Source organism: Palaemon carinicauda, chromosome 11 (assembly GCF_036898095.1).
Source record: "Palaemon carinicauda isolate YSFRI2023 chromosome 11, ASM3689809v2, whole genome shotgun sequence".
Taxonomy (NCBI): Eukaryota; Metazoa; Arthropoda; class Malacostraca; order Decapoda; family Palaemonidae; genus Palaemon; species Palaemon carinicauda.
The window spans coordinates 4,701,691-4,721,690 of record NC_090735.1 but is presented as its reverse complement, the minus strand read 5'-3'; the positions used below and the strand labels follow the sequence as shown (position 1 = coordinate 4,721,690).

Sequence of the window (20,000 nt, the reverse complement as noted above, 5' to 3'; positions counted from 1 at the left end):
ATGCTGATTCATCAGCAGCCATTGCCTGGCCCTCCCTTGTCCAAGCTTGGGCGCTGATCACATGTATATATAGTCAGTTTTTTTGGGCATATTCATGCTAGCTAGGGCAATGTCAATGTCCCATGCCTCTGCCATTAATGAGCGTCCTTTAAACTTTAAAATATGATAAAAATTCAACAATTGGATCACAAAGCTTGACAAGGAATATATGCAAGAACTTTAATAATGATGATAAAAATAATAATAATAATGATAATGATAATTAAATAATAATAATAATAATAATAATAATAATAATAATAATAATGAAAAAATTATAACAATAATAATAATGGCAATAATAGTAATAATAATAGTAACAATAATAATAATAATAATAATAATAATAATAATAATGATAATGATAACTGTTCGTGGAATTTAAACCCACGTTCACTAAGAATCTGTTTTACAACGACAGTGCAACATTGCAACATTTAGATGAACACAAATCCTGGCATAAACACTGCCTACGCATGTACACCACATACATAAATTCATAAATAATATATTTACATGTTGTATAACGAAAAAAATATTACCACCACTATTCATCGAGATGGGAATGATATTAATAGCGATATAAAACTTGAGGGGAAATATTGATGGTATTATTTTTTGCAATTCATTGTTCTTTTTCGAGTTTGATATTTACTTGGTGCCATTTAAAAAAAAATGGAATTAGTAAAGATTAATGTTAAAAGTGTGAAACTAATTGGAAAAAAAGTGTGAAACTAATTGGAAAAAAAGTATGAAACCAATTAAGAAAAAGTGTGAAACTAATTGGGATAAAGTGTGAAACTAATTGGAAAAAATGTGAAACTCATTTGGAAAAAGTGTGAAACTAATTGGAAAAAAGTGTGAAACGAATTGGAAAAAAGTGTGAAAGGAATTGGAAAAAGTGTGAAACTAATTGGAAAAAATGTGAAACTAATTGGAAAAAAGTGTGAAACTAATTGGAAAAAGTCTGAAATTAATTGGAAAAAAGTGTGAAACTAATTGGGAAAAAGTGGGAAACTAATTGGAAAAAAGTGTGAAACTAATTGGAAAAAGTGGGAAACTAATTGGGAAAAAGTGTGAAACTAATTGGGATAAAGTGGGAAACTAATTGGAAAAAATGTGAAACTCATTTGGAAAAAGTGTGAAACTAATTGGAAAAAAGTGTGAAACGAACTGGAAAAAAGTGTGAAAGGAATTGGAAAAAGTGTGAAACTAATTGAAAAAAATATGAAACTAATTGGAAAAAAGTGTGAAACTAATTGGAAAAAGTCTGAAATTAATTGGAAAAAAGTGTGAAACTAATTGGGAAAAAGTGGGAAACTAATTGGAAAAAAGTGTGAAACTAATTGGGATAAAGTGTGAAACTAATTGGAACAAAATGTGAAACTAATTCGAAAAAAAAGTGAAACTAATTGGAAAAAGTGTGAAACTAATTGGAAAAAAGTGTGAAACTAACTGGAAAAACTGTGAAACTAATTAGGAAAAAGTGGGAAACTAATTGGAAAAAAGTGTGAAACTAATTCGAAAAAATGTGAAACTAATTGGGAAAAAGTGTGAAACTAATTGGAACAAAATGTGAAACTAATTGGAAAAAAGGGTGAAACTAATTGGAAAAAGTGTGAAACTAATTGGAAAAAAAAGTGTGAAACTAACTGGAAAAAGTGTGAAACTAATTGGAAAAAGTGTGAAACTAATTGGGGAAAAGTGTGAAACTAATTGGGAAAATGTGTGAAACTAATTGGAAAAAGTGTGAAACTAATTGGAAAAAAAGTATAACACAAGGGTTGTGATGGCCGATGTGGTAACGTCCCTGACTGGTGAACGCCAGACTGGGGTTCGAGTCCCGCTCACACTCTTTAGTTTCTTTGGTCGCTGCAACCTCACCATCCTTGCGGGCTAAGGATTGGGGCGTGTTGGGGGTGCCTATAGGTCTACCTGCAGGGTCATCAGTAGCCATTGCCTGGCACTCTTTGGGTGGAAAGGAAGCTTGGGCGCTGATCGTATGTATATATGATCAGTCTCTAGGGAATTGTCCTGCCCGATAAGGCAATATCACTGTCCCTGGCCCCTGCAATTCATGAGCGGCCTTTAAACCTTAAAAAAATGTTTTATGTTGACCAGGCTGACATGAGTCTTTTTATAGTTTGTATATGACGTATCTGTTTTTGACGTTGTTAATAGTTTATATGGGACATGTACTGTTTTTAGAATGATATATTGTTAATTTATTCTCATCATTTATTTATTTCCTTATTTCCTTTCCTCACTGGGCTATTTTTTTCTATTGGAGCCCTTGGGCTTATAGCATCTTGCTTTTCCAACCTGGGTTGTAGCTTGGCTAGTAATAATAATAAAATAATAACATGCAAAAGAAATAAAATGATGTACATTTAAATTTCAAAGTTTAAATTTTCTGAAGTCTAATATGCTCGTGTAACAAACCAGAAAAATTTTATTCACTGTCAGTTAGGAGAGTATTTTGACAGGTTACTGTCGACTGTTGAGGGCGTATGGATGATGTTCTGTCCGCGAACTGACAGCTGTGTTGGAGTATGTTGGTCGAGCAGGGTTGCCAGGTTTTGCAAATGAGAAAAGGCCAACTTCTAATCAACAGAGGCTTTAAAAGGCCAACTCATTAGTAGAAAAAGGCCAAATATATAGTATTTAATGCCCGCATTTTTTTCATATTACTAAAGGCCAACCAATTTTTAAAAAAGGCCAAATTTGACGATTTTTGGCCTGTTAAAGTCCAAACTGGCAACTCTAATCTTCCTGCAGGGTTGCCAGGTTTTTCCAAATGAGAAAAAGCCAACGCCTGATGAACTGCATCTTTAAATTTCCAACCTAATAGTAGAAAAAGGCCGAAAATATAGCATCTAAGGCTAACCAATTTCAAAAAAGCCAAATTTAGGTATCTAGCACGAAAAAAGACCAAATTTGGTGTTTTTGGCCCGAAAAAGGCCAACCTGGCAACACTGGTCGAATGAGAAAGAAAAATCTATGTGAAAGAAATCATTGTGAAGTAGGGCTTTATTTTAGTTATTTACTGCTGGTTTAATGGAAACCATGTTTATTTATTCATTTCAATATTCTTGGATGTATAAAGTATAGTAAATTTCTTCCATTTGTTCAGTATTTTGAATTTGTGCCAACTGAGAAATAAAATTGAACGAAATTATTAGAAAAAGAGATTTATGTGAAGAAGGAATATATTTTAGTTATTTAGTGCTTATATAATGGAAAACATATTTATTTATTTATTTATTTCAGTATTCCTGGATGTATAAAATGAAAAATATCGTAAATTTCTTTCATTTGTTCAGTATTTTAGATTTGCTTCAGCTGATGGATAAATTTTTACCTGAAAATATTTTTGAAAAGTGATGAAATTATATACCATTTCTAATGTTGATAATTATTATAATGGATGTTGACATTTTCAAGAAGAAATATATTTTTTTTTACTCGTTAAATTATGGGGGATTATTTTAAAACCTATAATATTCTCTAAACGATTGTCTCTTTCTGTAGTAGTACAGTCACTCATTTGATGGATGGCCGGGTATTTGAGAGAGATTTCCATTTCACCCCTTTCTGGCCGACAGGTGTCTGGGAGTGCGAAACCGGTCAAATATTCAACAACCTATCGTTGAATATTTGACCGGGTTTCACGCTCCCAGAGACCTGTCGTTCAGAAAGGGGTTAGATGGAAATCTCTCTCAAACGCCCGGACATCCAACTACTTATATGAATAACTGTACATGTTGCCTTTCTTCTTATAATTAGTGGATCTCCCATTTTCTGTTGTATGGTTTAAGAAAAGGATTTCTTTGAGGGGGGGGGGACATTATCCAAATAAAATACGTCCTGATTTAGTTTTGATATATATTTGTATATATGTAAGTATATATATATATATATATATATATATATATATATATATATATATATATTTATATCTATATGCGTTTGTGTATATATATATATATATATATATATATATATATATATATATATATGTGTGTGTGTGTGTGTGTGTGTGTGTGTGTGTGTGTGTGGATAGATAGATAGACAGATATATATGTGTGTATATTGCTTTTTATTCTCTCTCTCTCTCTCTCTCTCTCTCTCTCTCTCTCTCTCTCTCTCTCTCTCTCTCTCTCTCTCTCTCTCTCTCTCAACTTAAGCCAGTACCCTGTAAAGTAAAAGTTTAGAAACATCATTAGCTCCATACATCAATTCGCTTGGAGTCATTCAACTTTCTATGACGCCATCGTTTGGTACCTGGGTACGAAGGCCCTTACTATCTATTATGTAAATCACACCATCTATCTAACCTTTCGATGCCTGCCTTACTCTTAGCACTTCTAAATTTTATATTATTTTTTTTCTATTATTCTTTCTACATGACCAGATCACCTTAAACTACTTCCTTTTTTACAATTTCTACATATATGCATATTTTCCACCTTATATGTTCTTATTACATCCCCAATATAATCCATAACAGTTCTCGCCAGCTTCAGCTTTTCACTTTCTTTAGTATTCAGCATCCACACTTCACTTCCATAAAGAAGAGTTAGTTCAACCTCATTCCCACCTTGTCCCTCACAGACAATTTAAACCTCACCAGTCTCTTGCACACTTCTTTCTACCTTTCCCTTGATGAGAGATTGCCTTAATGTCGCTTGGCTTTAACATGGCACATATTATTTATTGTTGAAGTTATGTATGTGACGGCTCATTTTTCCTTTGCCTACACATACACCGAATAGTCTGACCTATTGTATACACATTCTCCTCTTTCCTCATCTCATACACCTGGTAACAACGGGTTAACTATTGCACTATAATTCTTCAGTGGCTGCTTTTCTCTTTTGCTATGATAAGCAGCTCTTCTAGGATAAGGTCACTTCAAAATCAAACCATTGTTCTCTAGTCTTGGGTAGTGCTATAGCCTCTGTACCATGGTCTTTCGCAGTCTTGGGTTAGAATTCTCTTGCTAGAGGGTGCACTCAGGCACACTATTCTATGGTTTCTTTATTTGCTTTCTACCTTTCCTTCGAGAGATTGCCTTAATGTCGCTTGGCTTTAAACTGGCACCATTTTGTGTTGAAGTCTTATGCTGGGCAAGAGGGTTCTTAAACTTGGGGAATTATGTTCTTCACAGTTTGACTCTGTCCTAGCTGAGTATATTTATCTTAAGTTAAATGTAACATGTTAAGACTCCTGTTTCTTCAAATGAGCATGTTTACTATCATCAATTAGAGGGGCACTCAGTAGAGCACAGACCTCCGCCGCGCCAGCTTATTCCTCGACCTTTTGCTCGACCTTGACCTTTGCCTTTGACCTCATCATGCATTAATTGGTGTGGATATTCATACACAAATATGAACCAAGTTTGAGGTCTCTGTGACTACGATTTCCAAAGATATGGCAGATTACGTAAATTGGAAATTTTTCTTGACCTAGACCTTAACCTTTGACATTGACCTTTCAAAATGTAATCATTTTCAGCTTTTGACATAACAGTTAATCCCTGCCAGTTTATCACTCTCACGATTAAAATTGTAGTCTGGAAGCTGTTCACAAACAAAATTAACACACACAAACAAAGGGTAAAACATAACCTCCTTCAACTTCGTTGGCGGAGCTAATTAAATAAAGTTTGTCTTTCATTCGGTATTTTATCACACGAGAAAGGATATGCCTATCAATTAGATTACAGACACCTTCAACTCTCTTACCAGTATCAGCAGCTTCTCTTCACTGAACGTATCAGTATAGTATCGTTTACAAGCAACAACCTTTCACAATCTATTATTAACTCTCAAAACTTCATAACCAATTTGCCATCATAACTTTTTTGGCCTGATTGGTAACGTCTCTGTCTGTTGTTTGCCAGACGGGGGTTCGAGTCCCGCTCAGACTCGTTAGTGTCATTAGTGTCTGCAACCTTACCATCCTTGTGAGCTAAGGTTAGGGGGTTTGGGGGAGCCTATAGGTCTATCTGTTGAGTCATCAGCAGCCACTGCCTGGCCCTCCCTGGTCCTAGCTTGGGTGGAGAGGAGGCTTGGGCGCTGATCCTATAATATATGGTCAGTCTCTAGGGCATTGTCCTGATTGCTAGGGTAATGTCACTGTCCCTTGCCTCTGCCATTCATGAGCGACCTTTAAGCCTTTAAATAGTGTCACACATGCAGTCAGCTTGTAATAGGGCTAACGGCTAGACCGCGTGAACCAAAAAACCCTTCCTCTCCCTGCTTGTCCTTTCTTTTTCTTTTCATTCTTAGCCACCTGTATTATTATTATTATTATTATTATTATTATTATTACTGGCCAAGCTACAACCCTAGTTGGTAAAGCAGGATGCTATAAGCCCAAGGGCTCCAACAGGGAAAAATAGTCCAGTGAGGAAAGGAAATAAGGAGATAAATAAATGAGGAGAACAAATTAACAATAAATAATTCTAAAACAGTAACGTCAAAACAGATATGCCCTATATAAACTATTAACAGTGTCAAAAGCAGATATGTCATATATAAACAATAAAAAGACTCATGTCAGCCTGGTCAACATAAAAACATTTGCTCCAACTTTGAACTTTTGAAGTTCTACTGATTCATCTACCCCGATTAGGAAGATCATTCCACAACTTGGTAACAGCTGGAATAAAACTTCTAGAATAACTAGAATAACTGTACTTTCAGGTGGCTCCTAAATTAACTCAACATCGCACGTGGGTCTGCCCCTCTCTTTTATTCTCCTCCTGTACTTCTCTTTCTCCCTTTTTCCTTATTCCTTCCCATCCCGAGTACCTGCCTTCGGGCTATAAACTGAATTGTATCCAAGGGTACTTATCCTTTCCCCATATTCCCCACTTCTCTATCCTCATCCAAGTTCAAATTCAAGTACTCTCAAATAACTATCTATAAACATGTGGAATGACCTTAATGACTACTACTCTGACACCTGAATTGCTTTGAGCATAAAACCTTTGATACACTCAACTACTTATCATCTAGACTCTATGGCATGCATTTCTGAATACCATGGCAACGGGCGCGCACATGTAACAATATATATATATATATATATATATATATATATATATATGTATATATATATATATATATATATATATATATATGTATATGTATATATATGTATATGTATATATATATATATATATATATATATATATATATATATATATATATATATAAAGTATATGTATGTATGAATAGCAAAAGATATGAATAAATACATTCTGTGTTATACGTAAGTACAGTATGATATTGCGGTATCTTTAATGGTGAATATAAAAAAAAATGCTTTGGAAAAGTGCCTTATCCCTGAGTTCCGTCTACTACTATTATTATTATTATTATTATTATTATTATTATTATTGTTATTATTATTGTTGTTGTTTGTTGTTGTTGTTGTTATTATTATTACTATTATTATTATTATTATTATTATATTTATTATTATTATTATTATTATATTTATTATTATTATTATTATTATTATTATTATTATTATTGCTTGCTAAGCTACGTATATGTAGATTGAGTAAGTGATCTTTTATTTCAACACAATTTTATGATATCCATTCTGTATTATCCCAGTCTTCATCCATCATTGTTTATACCTTTGCGTTGGGACCAGTTTGATACCAGTTTGATACCAGTTCATGGCGGACTTTTATCCGCGTATAGCATCCCTATCTCTCCTTCCTTCCCTTTGAGGGCACTCGCTTCCGGTACCGTAATCATTATCTGGTAGTGGGGAGCCTTTGGTAGGAGCTTCTGAAATATATTGGTTCCACATGAGTGCCATTTAATCCAATAAAGGAGTATCTTCCATCTGGGATCCCAAACTGCTGTGCGGTCGAATCACGTGGGAGAGGAATGGGGAATGAAGGGAGAGTGCAGAGGAATGACCAGGGGAAAAAAAGTGCTATGTTATTGTCATTTGAGCTGAGAACTCTTAGAGTGATCTGTCAAGAAGAGCTTTTGAGTAACTTTTGAGTGACTTTACAGTAAATTTGATAAATACATGAAGTCATATTTACTTACAGAGGAATGGGGAATGAAGGGAGAGTGCAGAGGAATGACCAGGGGAAAAAAAGTGCTATGTTATTGTCATTTGAGCTGAGAACTCTTAGAGTGATCTGTCAAGAAGAGCTTTTGAGTAACTTTTGAGTGACTTTACAGTACATTTGATAAATACATGAAGTCATATTTACTTACAGAGGAATGGGGAATGAAGGGAGAGTGCAGAGGAATGACCAGGGGAAAAAAAGTGCTATGTTATTGTCATTTGAGCTGAGAACTCTTAGAGTGATCTGTCAAGGAGAGCTTTTGAGTAACTTTTGAGTGACTTTACAGTACATTTGATAAATACATGAAGTCATATTTACTTACAGAGGAATGGGGAATGAAGGGAGAGTGCAGAGGAATGACCAGGGGAAAAAAAGTGCTATGTTATTGTCATTTGAGCTGAGAACTCTTAGAGTGATCTGTCAAGGAGAGCTTTTGAGTAACTTTTGAGTGACTTTACAGTAAATTTGATAAATACATGAAGTCATATTTACTTACAGAGGAATGGGGAATGAAGGGAGAGTGCCGAGGAATGACCAGGGGAAAATAAGTGCTATGTTATTGTCATTTGAGCTGAGAACTCTTAGAGTGATCTGTCAAGAAGAGCTTTTGAGTAACTTTTGAGTGACTTTACAGTAAATTTGATAAATACATGAAGTCATATTTACTTACAGAGGAATGGGGAATGAAGGGAGAGTGCAAAGGAATGACCAGGGGAAAAAAAGTGCTATGTTATTGTCATTTGAGCTGAGAACTCTTAGAGTGATCTGTCAAGGAGAGCTTTTGAGTAACTTTTGAGTGACTTTACAGTAAATTTGATAAATACATGAAGTCATATTTACTTACAGAGGAATGGGGAATGAAGGGAGAGTGCAAAGGAATGACCAGGGGGAAAAAAGTGCTATGTTATTGTCATTTGAGCTGAGAACTCTTAGAGTGATCTGTCAAGGAGAGCTTTTGAGTAACTTTTGAGTGACTTTACAGTAAATTTGATAAATACATGAAGTCATATTTACTTACAGAGGAATGGGGAATGAAGGGAGAGTGCAAAGGAATGACCAGGGGGAAAAAAGTGCTATGTTATTGTCATTTGAGCTGAGAACTCTTAGAGTGATCTGTCAAGGAGAGCTTTTGAGTAACTTTTGAGTGACTTTACAGTAAATTTGATAAATACATGAAGTCATATTTACTTACAGAGGAATGGGGAATGAAGGGAGAGTGCAAAGGAATGACCAGGGGAAAAAAAGTGCTATGTTATTGTCATTTGAGCTGAGAACTCTTAGAGTGATCTGTCAAGGAGAGCTTTTGAGTAACTTTTGAGTGACTTTACAGTAAATTTGATAAATACATGAAGTCATATTTACTTACAGAGGAATGGGGAATGAAGGGAGAGTGCAAAGGAATGACCAGGGGGAAAAAAGTGCTATGTTATTGTCATTTGAGCTGAGAACTCTTAGAGTGATCTGTCAAGGAGAGCTTTTGAGTAACTTTTGAGTGACTTTACAGTAAATTTGATAAATACATGAAGTCATATTTACTTACAGAGGAATGGGGAATGAAGGGAGAGTGCAAAGGAATGACCAGGGGGAAAAAAGTGCTATGTTATTGTCATTTGAGCTGAGAACTCTTAGAGTGATCTGTCAAGGAGAGCTTTTGAGTAACTTTTGAGTGACTTTACAGTAAATTTGATAAATACATGAAGTCATATTTACTTACAGAGGAATGGGGAATGAAGGGAGAGTGCAAAGGAATGACCAGGGGGAAAAAAGTGCTATGTTATTGTCATTTGAGCTGAGAACTCTTAGAGTGATCTGTCAAGGAGAGCTTTTGAGTAACTTTTGAGTGACTTTACAGTAAATTTGATAAATACATGAAGTCATATTTACTTACAGAGGAATGGGGAATGAAGGGAGAGTGCAAAGGAATGACCAGGGGGAAAAAAGTGCTATGTTATTGTCATTTGAGCTGAGAACTCTTAGAGTGATCTGTCAAGGAGAGCTTTTGAGTAACTTTTGAGTGACTTTACAGTAAATTTGATAAATACATGAAGTCATATTTACTTACAGAGGAATGGGGAATGAAGGGAGAGTGCAAAGGAATGACCAGGGGGAAAAAAGTGCTATGTTATTGTCATTTGAGCTGAGAACTCTTAGAGTGATCTGTCAAGGAGAGCTTTTGAGTAACTTTTGAGTGACTTTACAGTAAATTTGATAAATACATGAAGTCATATTTACTTACAGAGGAATGGGGAATGAAGGGAGAGTGCAAAGGAATGACCAGGGGGAAAAAAGTGCTATGTTATTGTCATTTGAGCTGAGAACTCTTAGAGTGATCTGTCAAGGAGAGCTTTTGAGTAACTTTTGAGTGACTTTACAGTAAATTTGATAAATACATGAAGTCATATTTACTTACAGAGGAATGGGGAATGAAGGGAGAGTGCAAAGGAATGACCAGGGGGAAAAAAGTGCTATGTTATTGTCATTTGAGCTGAGAACTCTTAGAGTGATCTGTCAAGGAGAGCTTTTGAGTAACTTTTGAGTGACTTTACAGTAAATTTGATAAATACATGAAGTCATATTTACTTACAGAGGAATGGGGAATGAAGGGAGAGTGCAAAGGAATGACCAGGGGGAAAAAAGTGCTATGTTATTGTCATTTGAGCTGAGAACTCTTAGAGTGATCTGTCAAGGAGAGCTTTTGAGTAACTTTTGAGTGACTTTACAGTAAATTTGATAAATACATGAAGTCATATTTACTTACAGGGGAATGGGGAATGAAGGGAGAGTGCAAAGGAATGACCAGGGGGAAAAAAGTGCTATGTTATTGTCATTTGAGCTGAGAACTCTTAGAGTGATCTGTCAAGGAGAGCTTTTGAGTAACTTTTGAGTGACTTTACAGTAAATTTGATAAATACATGAAGTCATATTTACTTACAGAGGAATGGGGAATGAAGGGAGAGTGCAAAGGAATGACCAGGGGGAAAAAAGTGCTATGTTATTGTCATTTGAGCTGAGAACTCTTAGAGTGATCTGTCAAGGAGAGCTTTTGAGTAACTTTTGAGTGACTTTACAGTAAATTTGATAAATACATGAAGTCATATTTACTTACAGAGGAATGGGGAATGAAGGGAGAGTGCAAAGGAATGACCAGGGGGAAAAAAGTGCTATGTTATTGTCATTTGAGCTGAGAACTCTTAGAGTGATCTGTCAAGGAGAGCTTTTGAGTAACTTTTGAGTGACTTTACAGTAAATTTGATAAATACATGAAGTCATATTTACTTACAGAGGAATGGGGAATGAAGGGAGAGTGCAAAGGAATGACCAGGGGGAAAAAAGTGCTATGTTATTGTCATTTGAGCTGAGAACTCTTAGAGTGATCTGTCAAGGAGAGCTTTTGAGTAACTTTTGAGTGACTTTACAGTAAATTTGATAAATACATGAAGTCATATTTACTTACAGAGGAATGGGGAATGAAGGGAGAGTGCAAAGGAATGACCAGGGGGAAAAAAGTGCTATGTTATTGTCATTTGAGCTGAGAACTCTTAGAGTGATCTGTCAAGGAGAGCTTTTGAGTAACTTTTGAGTGACTTTACAGTAAATTTGATAAATACATGAAGTCATATTTACTTACAGAGGAATGGGGAATGAAGGGAGAGTGCAAAGGAATGACCAGGGGGAAAAAAGTGCTATGTTATTGTCATTTGAGCTGAGAACTCTTAGAGTGATCTGTCAAGGAGAGCTTTTGAGTAACTTTTGAGTGACTTTACAGTAAATTTGATAAATACATGAAGTCATATTTACTTACAGAGGAATGGGGAATGAAGGGAGAGTGCAAAGGAATGACCAGGGGGAAAAAAGTGCTATGTTATTGTCATTTGAGCTGAGAACTCTTAGAGTGATCTGTCAAGGAGAGCTTTTGAGTAACTTTTGAGTGACTTTACAGTAAATTTGATAAATACATGAAGTCATATTTACTTACAGAGGAATGGGGAATGAAGGGAGAGTGCAAAGGAATGACCAGGGGGAAAAAAGTGCTATGTTATTGTCATTTGAGCTGAGAACTCTTAGAGTGATCTGTCAAGGAGAGCTTTTGAGTAACTTTTGAGTGACTTTACAGTAAATTTGATAAATACATGAAGTCATATTTACTTACAGAGGAATGGGGAATGAAGGGAGAGTGCAAAGGAATGACCAGGGGGAAAAAAGTGCTATGTTATTGTCATTTGAGCTGAGAACTCTTAGAGTGATCTGTCAAGGAGAGCTTTTGAGTAACTTTTGAGTGACTTTACAGTAAATTTGATAAATACATGAAGTCATATTTACTTACAGAGGAATGGGGAATGAAGGGAGAGTGCAAAGGAATGACCAGGGGGAAAAAAGTGCTATGTTATTGTCATTTGAGCTGAGAACTCTTAGAGTGATCTGTCAAGGAGAGCTTTTGAGTAACTTTTGAGTGACTTTACAGTAAATTTGATAAATACATGAAGTCATATTTACTTACAGAGGAATGGGGAATGAAGGGAGAGTGCAAAGGAATGACCAGGGGGAAAAAAGTGCTATGTTATTGTCATTTGAGCTGAGAACTCTTAGAGTGATCTGTCAAGGAGAGCTTTTGAGTAACTTTTGAGTGACTACAGTAAATTTGATAAATACATGAAGTCATATTTACTTACAGAGGAATGGGGAATGAAGGGAGAGTGCAAAGGAATGACCAGGGGGAAAAAAGTGCTATGTTATTGTCATTTGAGCTGAGAACTCTTAGAGTGATCTGTCAAGGAGAGCTTTTGAGTAACTTTTGAGTGACTTTACAGTAAATTTGATAAATACATGAAGTCATATTTACTTACAGAGGAATGGGGAATGAAGGGAGAGTGCCGAGGAATGACCAGGGGAAAAAAGTGCTATGTTATTGTCATTTGAGCTAAGGATTCTTAGAGGGAACTATCAAGGCAAGCTTTTCAGTAAACTTTGAGTAACTTTACAGTAAATTTGATAAATACATGAAGTCATATTTACTTACAGAGGAATGGGGAATGAAGGGAGAGTGCCGAGGAATGACCAGGGGAAAAAAGTGCTATGTTATTGTCATTTGAGCTAAGGATTCTTAGAGGGAACTATCAAGGCAAGCTTTTCAGTAAACTTTGAGTAACTTTACAGTAAATTTGATAAATACATGAAGTCATACTTACCAACAGAGGGATAGGAAATGAAGTAAGAGTGCAAGTTTTTTGTCATTTGAGCTAAGGATTCTTAGAGGGAACTATCAAGGCGAGCTTTTGAGTAACCTATGAGTAACTTTACAGTAAATTTGATAATTACATGAAGTCATACTTACATACAGAGGAATAGGAAATGAAGTAAGAGTGCAAGTTTTTTGTCATTTGAGCTAAGGATTCTTAGAGGGAACTATCAAGGCGAGCTTTTCAGTAAACTTTGAGTAACTTTACAGTAAATTTGATAATTACATGAAGTCATACTTACATACAGAGGAATGGGAAATGAAGAGAGGGTGCAGAGGAATGACCAGCTAAAAAACTGCAATGGTTTTGTCATTTGAGTTGAGGACTCTTAGAGTGAACTATCAAGAGGGGCTGGATTGGACATGCAAGAGTACTTTGAGTAAGTTTGCTGTAAATTTGATAAATACATGAAGTCATACTTACCTACAGAGAAATGGGAAATGAAGAGAGAGTGCAAGTTTTTTGTCATTTGAGCTGATGATTCTTAGAGTGAACTGTCAAAACGAGCTGGATTGGACATGCAAGAGTACTTTTGAGTAACTTTACAGTAAATTTGATAACTGCATGAGTGCGAAGAGCTTGGCCAAACCATCTCCATCTACCCCTCATCATGATCTCATCCACATATGGCACTCGAGCAATCTCTTTTATAAGTTTCATTTCTAATGCTGTCCTGCCATTTAACTCCCAATATCCTTCTCAAATATACTAAATCTGTCTGAGAATGTGTGACCAGACAAAATCTTTTTCTGTAGCCTATTTGAGATTTGATTTTTCCTCTATTAATTCATTTTGCCTTTCTCATTATCTCTTCAGTAATTGCTGGGAACACTCCGTACATTTATAGATATACATAATTTTTATTTCCTAATTATGCTCAACCAGTCGGAATGATATGTTTATTTCTTTAAACCTATTTTACTTCATCCTATATTCGGGATGTTCAAATCCAAATAACAAACACTATTATTATTATTATTATTATTATTATTATTACTACTACTACTACTACTACTACCCTAGCTACAACCCTAGTTGGAAAAGCAGGATGCTATAACCTCAAGGGCTCCAACAGGGAAAATTGCCCCAGTGAGGAAAGGAAATGAAGAAATAAATCAACTACAAAGAAAAGTAATGAACAATTACAATAAATATTTTTAGAACAGTACGAACATTAAGGCAATAACATATTTTAAGAACAGTAACAACATTAAAACAGATCTTTTACATATAGAATATTAAAATAAACTTATATCAGCCTGTTCAACATAAAACATTTGCTACAACTGTTCTTATTATGCTAAACAAATTTATTTATTTTGTGGTATTCTGGCGAGAGAGAGAGAGAGAGAGAGAGAGAGAGAGAGAGAGAGAGAGAGAGAGAGAGAGAGTTACAAGGAGTTACTAGGATTTTGGATGTCTCAAAGACTTTTTAGTTCGTCGGCGGAGACTCTATTTGCTCTTTGGTAGAGCGATTTGGTTTAAGCATTGAGAGAGAGAGAGAGAGAGAGAGAGAGAGAGAGAGAGAGAGAGAGAGAGAGATACAAGGAGTTACAAGGATTTTGGATTTCTCAAAGACTTTTTAGTTCGTCGGCGGAGACTCTATTTGCTCTTTGGTAGAGCGATTTGGTTTAAGCATTGAGAGAGAGAGAGAGAGAGAGAGAGAGAGAGAGAGAGAGAGAGAGAGAGAGAGAGAGAGATACAAGGAGTTACAAGGATTTTGGATTTCTCAAAGACTTTTTAGTTCGTCGGCGGAGACTCTATTTGCTCTTTGGTAGAGCGATTTGGTTTAAGCATTGAGAGAGAGAGAGAGAGAGAGAGAGAGAGAGAGAGAGAGAGAGAGAGAGAGAGAGAGAGAGAGATACAAGGAGTTACAAGGATTTTGGATGTCTCAAAGACTTTTTAGTTCGTCGGCGGAGACTCTATTTGCTCTGGTAGAGCGATTTGGTTTAAGCATTGAGAGAGAGAGAGAGAGAGAGAGAGAGAGAGAGAGAGAGAGAGAGAGAGAGAGAGAGATACAAGGAGTTACAAGGATTTTGGATTTCTCAAAGACTTTCGTCATCCGCGGAGATTCCCTTTGTTCTTTGGTACGGCGATTTAGTTTAAGCACTAAAAAGAGAGATAGAGAGAGAGAGAGAGAGAGAGAGAGAGAGAGAGAGAGAGAGAGAGAGAGAGAGAGAGAGGTGTACGTAGATTAAAGGGGAAAACTGATATCTGAAGAAGAGGATTTCTTAAAAGTAGATATTATTGCAATGTTATTGGAGCAATGTCGAAATTAGAAAGATACGGAAATTGAAAAGAACTCATCTCATGAGGTAGTTCTTCAGTTAATAATTGATAATGTTATTAATTTCCTCATTTTCATTCATGAGTTTTTGACGTTGTTAATAGTTTATATAGGACATATCTGTTTTGACGTTGTTACTTTTTTTAGAATGATTTAGTGTTAATTTATTCTCATCATTTATTTATTTCCTTATTTCCTTTCCTCACTGAGTTATTTTTCCCTATTGGAGCCCTTGGGCTTATAGCATTTTGCTTTTCCAACTAGGGTTGTAGCTTGGCTAGTAATAATAATAATAATAATAAAGAAAAGGTAAAACATCATAAGTACACTGTAAAAATACGCTTTACTTAACATCTCAAAACGGTCATGATTTTTTAGTTTTGTTCAGTAAATATATATTTTTTAGAGTTGTGATGCCATATTGGAAATGTCATTGGCCGGACTGGTGTTCGAGTCCCGCTCAAGCTCCATAGTTTCTTGTCGTGTCTGCAACCTCACTATCCTTGTAAGCTAAAGATGGGTTGTTTGTGATAGCCTTTAGTTCTACCTGTTGAGTTATCAGCAGCCATTGCCTGGCTTTCCATGGGCCTAGCTTGGTTGAAGAGGGGGGCTTGGGCGCTGATCATAAGTATAAGGTCAGTTCATAGGGAAATGTCCTGCTAGCTAGGGCATTGTCCCTGTCCCTTGCCTCTGCCATTCATGAGTATTTATATGGTCATTGTCTAGGGCATTGTCTTGCTAGCTAGGGCATTGTCCCTGTCCCTTGCCTCTGCCATTCATGAGTATTTATATGGTCATTGTCTAGGGCATTGTCTTGCTAGCTAGGGCATTGTCCCTGTCCCTTGCCTCTGCCATTCATGAGTATTTATATGGTCAGTCTCTAGGGCATTGTCCTGCTAGCTAGGGCATTGTCCCTGTCCCTTGCCCCTGCCACTCATGAGTATTTATATGGTCATTGTCTAGGGCACTGTCTTGCTAGCTAGGGCAGTGTCCCTGTCCCTTGCCTCTGCCATTCATGAGTATTTATATGGTCAGTCTCTAGGGCATTGTCCTGCTAGCTAGGGCATTGCCCCTGTCCCTTGCCCCTGCCATTCATGAGTATTTATATGGTCAGTCTCTAGGGCATTGTCCTGCTAGCTAGGGCATTGTCCCTGTCCCTTGCCTCTCCCATTCCTGAGTATTTATATGGTCAGTCTCTAGGGCATTGTCCTGCTCAATAGGGCAACGTCACTGTCCCTTGTCCCTGCCATTCATGAGCGGTCTTTAAACCTTTAAAGTGAATGTGATACAGAAGTAATCATGCAAATTTACTGATGAATATCCATGTATTCATACTTTTATCGTTCCCACTACAGTTCTAATTTTGTGACATGAATTTTCACGTCACGATTTATTTTTCACGTTTTTATTTCGAAAAGATGTTGATTTTGAAGTGTTAATACATGTGTGAACAGATGAACAGCGAAATGAACACTCAATAAATCACAATGCCATGTGATCAGCTCCCAAGCCTCCTCTCCACCCAAAGCTAGGACCAAGGAGGGCCAGGCAATGGCTGCTGATGACTCAGCATATAGACCTATAGGCTCCCCCAACCCCCCCCCCCCCCCATCCTTAGCTCACAAGGATGATAAGGTTGGCAGCGACCAAAGAAACTAACGTGTTTGAGAAGATCTCGAACCCCAGTCCGGAGTTCACCAGTCAGGGACGTTACCCACATCGGCCACCACAACTATAGTAATAAATCTGCATGGATACCAGTATTTCAGAAGCAAGTCTGGCGAATAAGGAGGAATATGTGCAGATTTGGTTAGGTTACAGTATATTTTCAAAGGTTAGGTCTCTTTGGGAATCTCTATCTGTGTAAGAACGTGTTTTGATATCGGCTGCTGAATAATCTCGATATAGAATTATGTGACTGCACAAGAGGTGGCATATTGGAATTTATAGAGTAGGACGAAAGTAATTGAAAGGCCCGCGGACATGTTCTTGTAAATGGTCTTGGGTATTACCATAGCCTCTGTACCATGGTCTTCCACTATCTTTGGGTAGTTTTTTAGCTTGAGTATATATATATATTATATATATATATATATATATATATATATATATATATACAGTATATATATATATATATATATATATATTTATATATATATATATATATATATATATAGTTCACCAAACGTTCAGCTGGACTCCACGAGGCACTAGAAGAGTTGGAAGACCCAGGCATACATGGCTGAGGACTATAAAGTGCGAAGTAGATGATGAATGGAGAAGTATTGAATTAAAAGCTCAATATAGAGACGATTGGCGAAATCTAACCGAGGCCCTTTGCGTCAATAGGCGTAGGAGGAGATGATGATGATGTATATATATATATATATATATATATATATATATATATATATATATATATATATATTATATATATATATATATATATATATATATATATATATATATATGTAGCCAATTTCTAGTCAGAATCACACACGAATACGAATAGGCTATCAGTTTTATTAAACCATGTATCATGATATTTTCCTGTTTAGTGTTATTCAGTAATATAATTTCCCAGGTTCTCTACGAAATTGTATCATCTACCTGGAAATTTTAGTACATATTAATTAGTGTAAACCAAGTCACCCCTCTCTCTCTCTCTCTCTCTCTCTCTCTCTCTCTCTCTCTCTCTCTCTCTCTCTCCTCTCTCAGTTAATTTGTGCAGTGGCCTCAACACCTGTTCCAGATTTCTGAACTATTCTTCCTCTTTCATATCTTCATATCTGTGTTTTCAAACTTCTCTCATCTACTCTTTCTACCATTTTTCCTTATCAGTTTCCAGAATTCCTAATTTTATCATTGTAAAAAGGGGGTGTGTGGGGGAGGTTAACGAATAGAGGAAGAGGAGGAGGAGGAGAGGAGAAGTAGGTACTCCCTGCTGCCTGGGCATTGAGGCTCGCCTGTCCATGAAGTGAGAGTTATTCCCAGGTTCCACATGAATGGATTCCTGGCCTGCTCCCTGTTGATATTGACGCTCCTATGGGCTTCTTTGGAGTCAATTATTAAATTTTTGGGGGGCTTCGCTTTTGCCGTTTTATATTCGCACTGATTAAAAGCGAGGGAGTGATCTCTTAAGGCCGGTATATACGGTTTAACGGTTCGTCGAACCCGGTTCTCGATCCTGTTTGTCAAATGGTTCGAAGAGGTGGAGTCAGCCATAAATGCTTGAGGGTTGTGGACAGTGAAGCTCCGCCCACAAATGTCAGGCGAGAACAGGCGTGTTCGACAACCCACTACCCCCGTTCACACGTTCGAACATCACTTAAAATACTTGTTTGTCGAATGGTTCGTCGAACCCCGGTTCGACAGACCAGTGGTCGAACGTGTAAAACGCCGCTTTTTAAGTTCTCAATTGTCTTTTAAGACTCTTAACTTCTTTTAGGAAATAATGTCAAATTATTATTATTATTATTATTATTATTATTATTATTAAAACTTGCTAAGCTACAACCCTAGTTGAAAAAGCAGGATGCTATGCCCTTGGGCTCCAACAGGGAAATATCCCAGTGAGGAAAGGAAATAAGGAAAAACTACTAGAGAAGTTTAAGAACAATAATAACATTAAAATAAATATTTCATATATAAGATATAAGAACTTGAGAATAACTAGATGATAAAAACTTCAAAATAACAAGATGAAGAGAAAACAAGATAGAATAGTGTGCCCGAGTGTACCCTCAAGCAAGAGATCTCTAACCCAAGACAGTGGAAGACCCTGTGAATTCTCTTTTTGACAGTTTGTTCAGTTTGAACAATTCGTTGATGAGGTAATGTTCATAAAGTACCTTCCTGATGTAGATGAGAAGAAGATAGCGGTAGAAATTAATTAATTAGATTATTTATTTATTTATTTATTTATTTATTTATTTCTCAAATATTACAGAAAGGCGAGGGACTGAATAGTTGGTATAGAGGACAGGAGAATAAATTTGTTAGTTCAGATATCTTTTGGGGTGATAATATTGATCATGATGGTGTACCAACCCTACCGTGTGTTACACGATGGTACATAGTAACGACATTTCATTTTGTGTATATATTATGATTGTATCTTCGTTCTCTCCTCGCACCTAAAAAGAACATGAAATAACATGTCTGTTTTTCTCACCGTTAACTGTTAACCGGTGCGTTTGACGGTCGAACATGAAATTACCTGTTATGTTTTTAATGCCCTTTTTGCCTTGAGTTTATGTATATGAATGCAGATGTTCTGTAATAAACTCACTCAGTTGCTTGCATCCTGCCTTTTGAGTCACAACCTTCT

At 36.3% G+C, this 20,000-nt stretch overlaps 1 protein-coding gene across 1 annotated transcript in view; it reads left to right on the top strand.

The window, feature by feature from the left end:
* Positions 1 to 20,000, top strand: part of LOC137649947 (protein O-mannosyl-transferase Tmtc3-like) — a 496,566-nt gene that overhangs the window by 253,637 nt on the left and 222,929 nt on the right. The gene's annotated exons all lie outside the window — the stretch shown is intronic.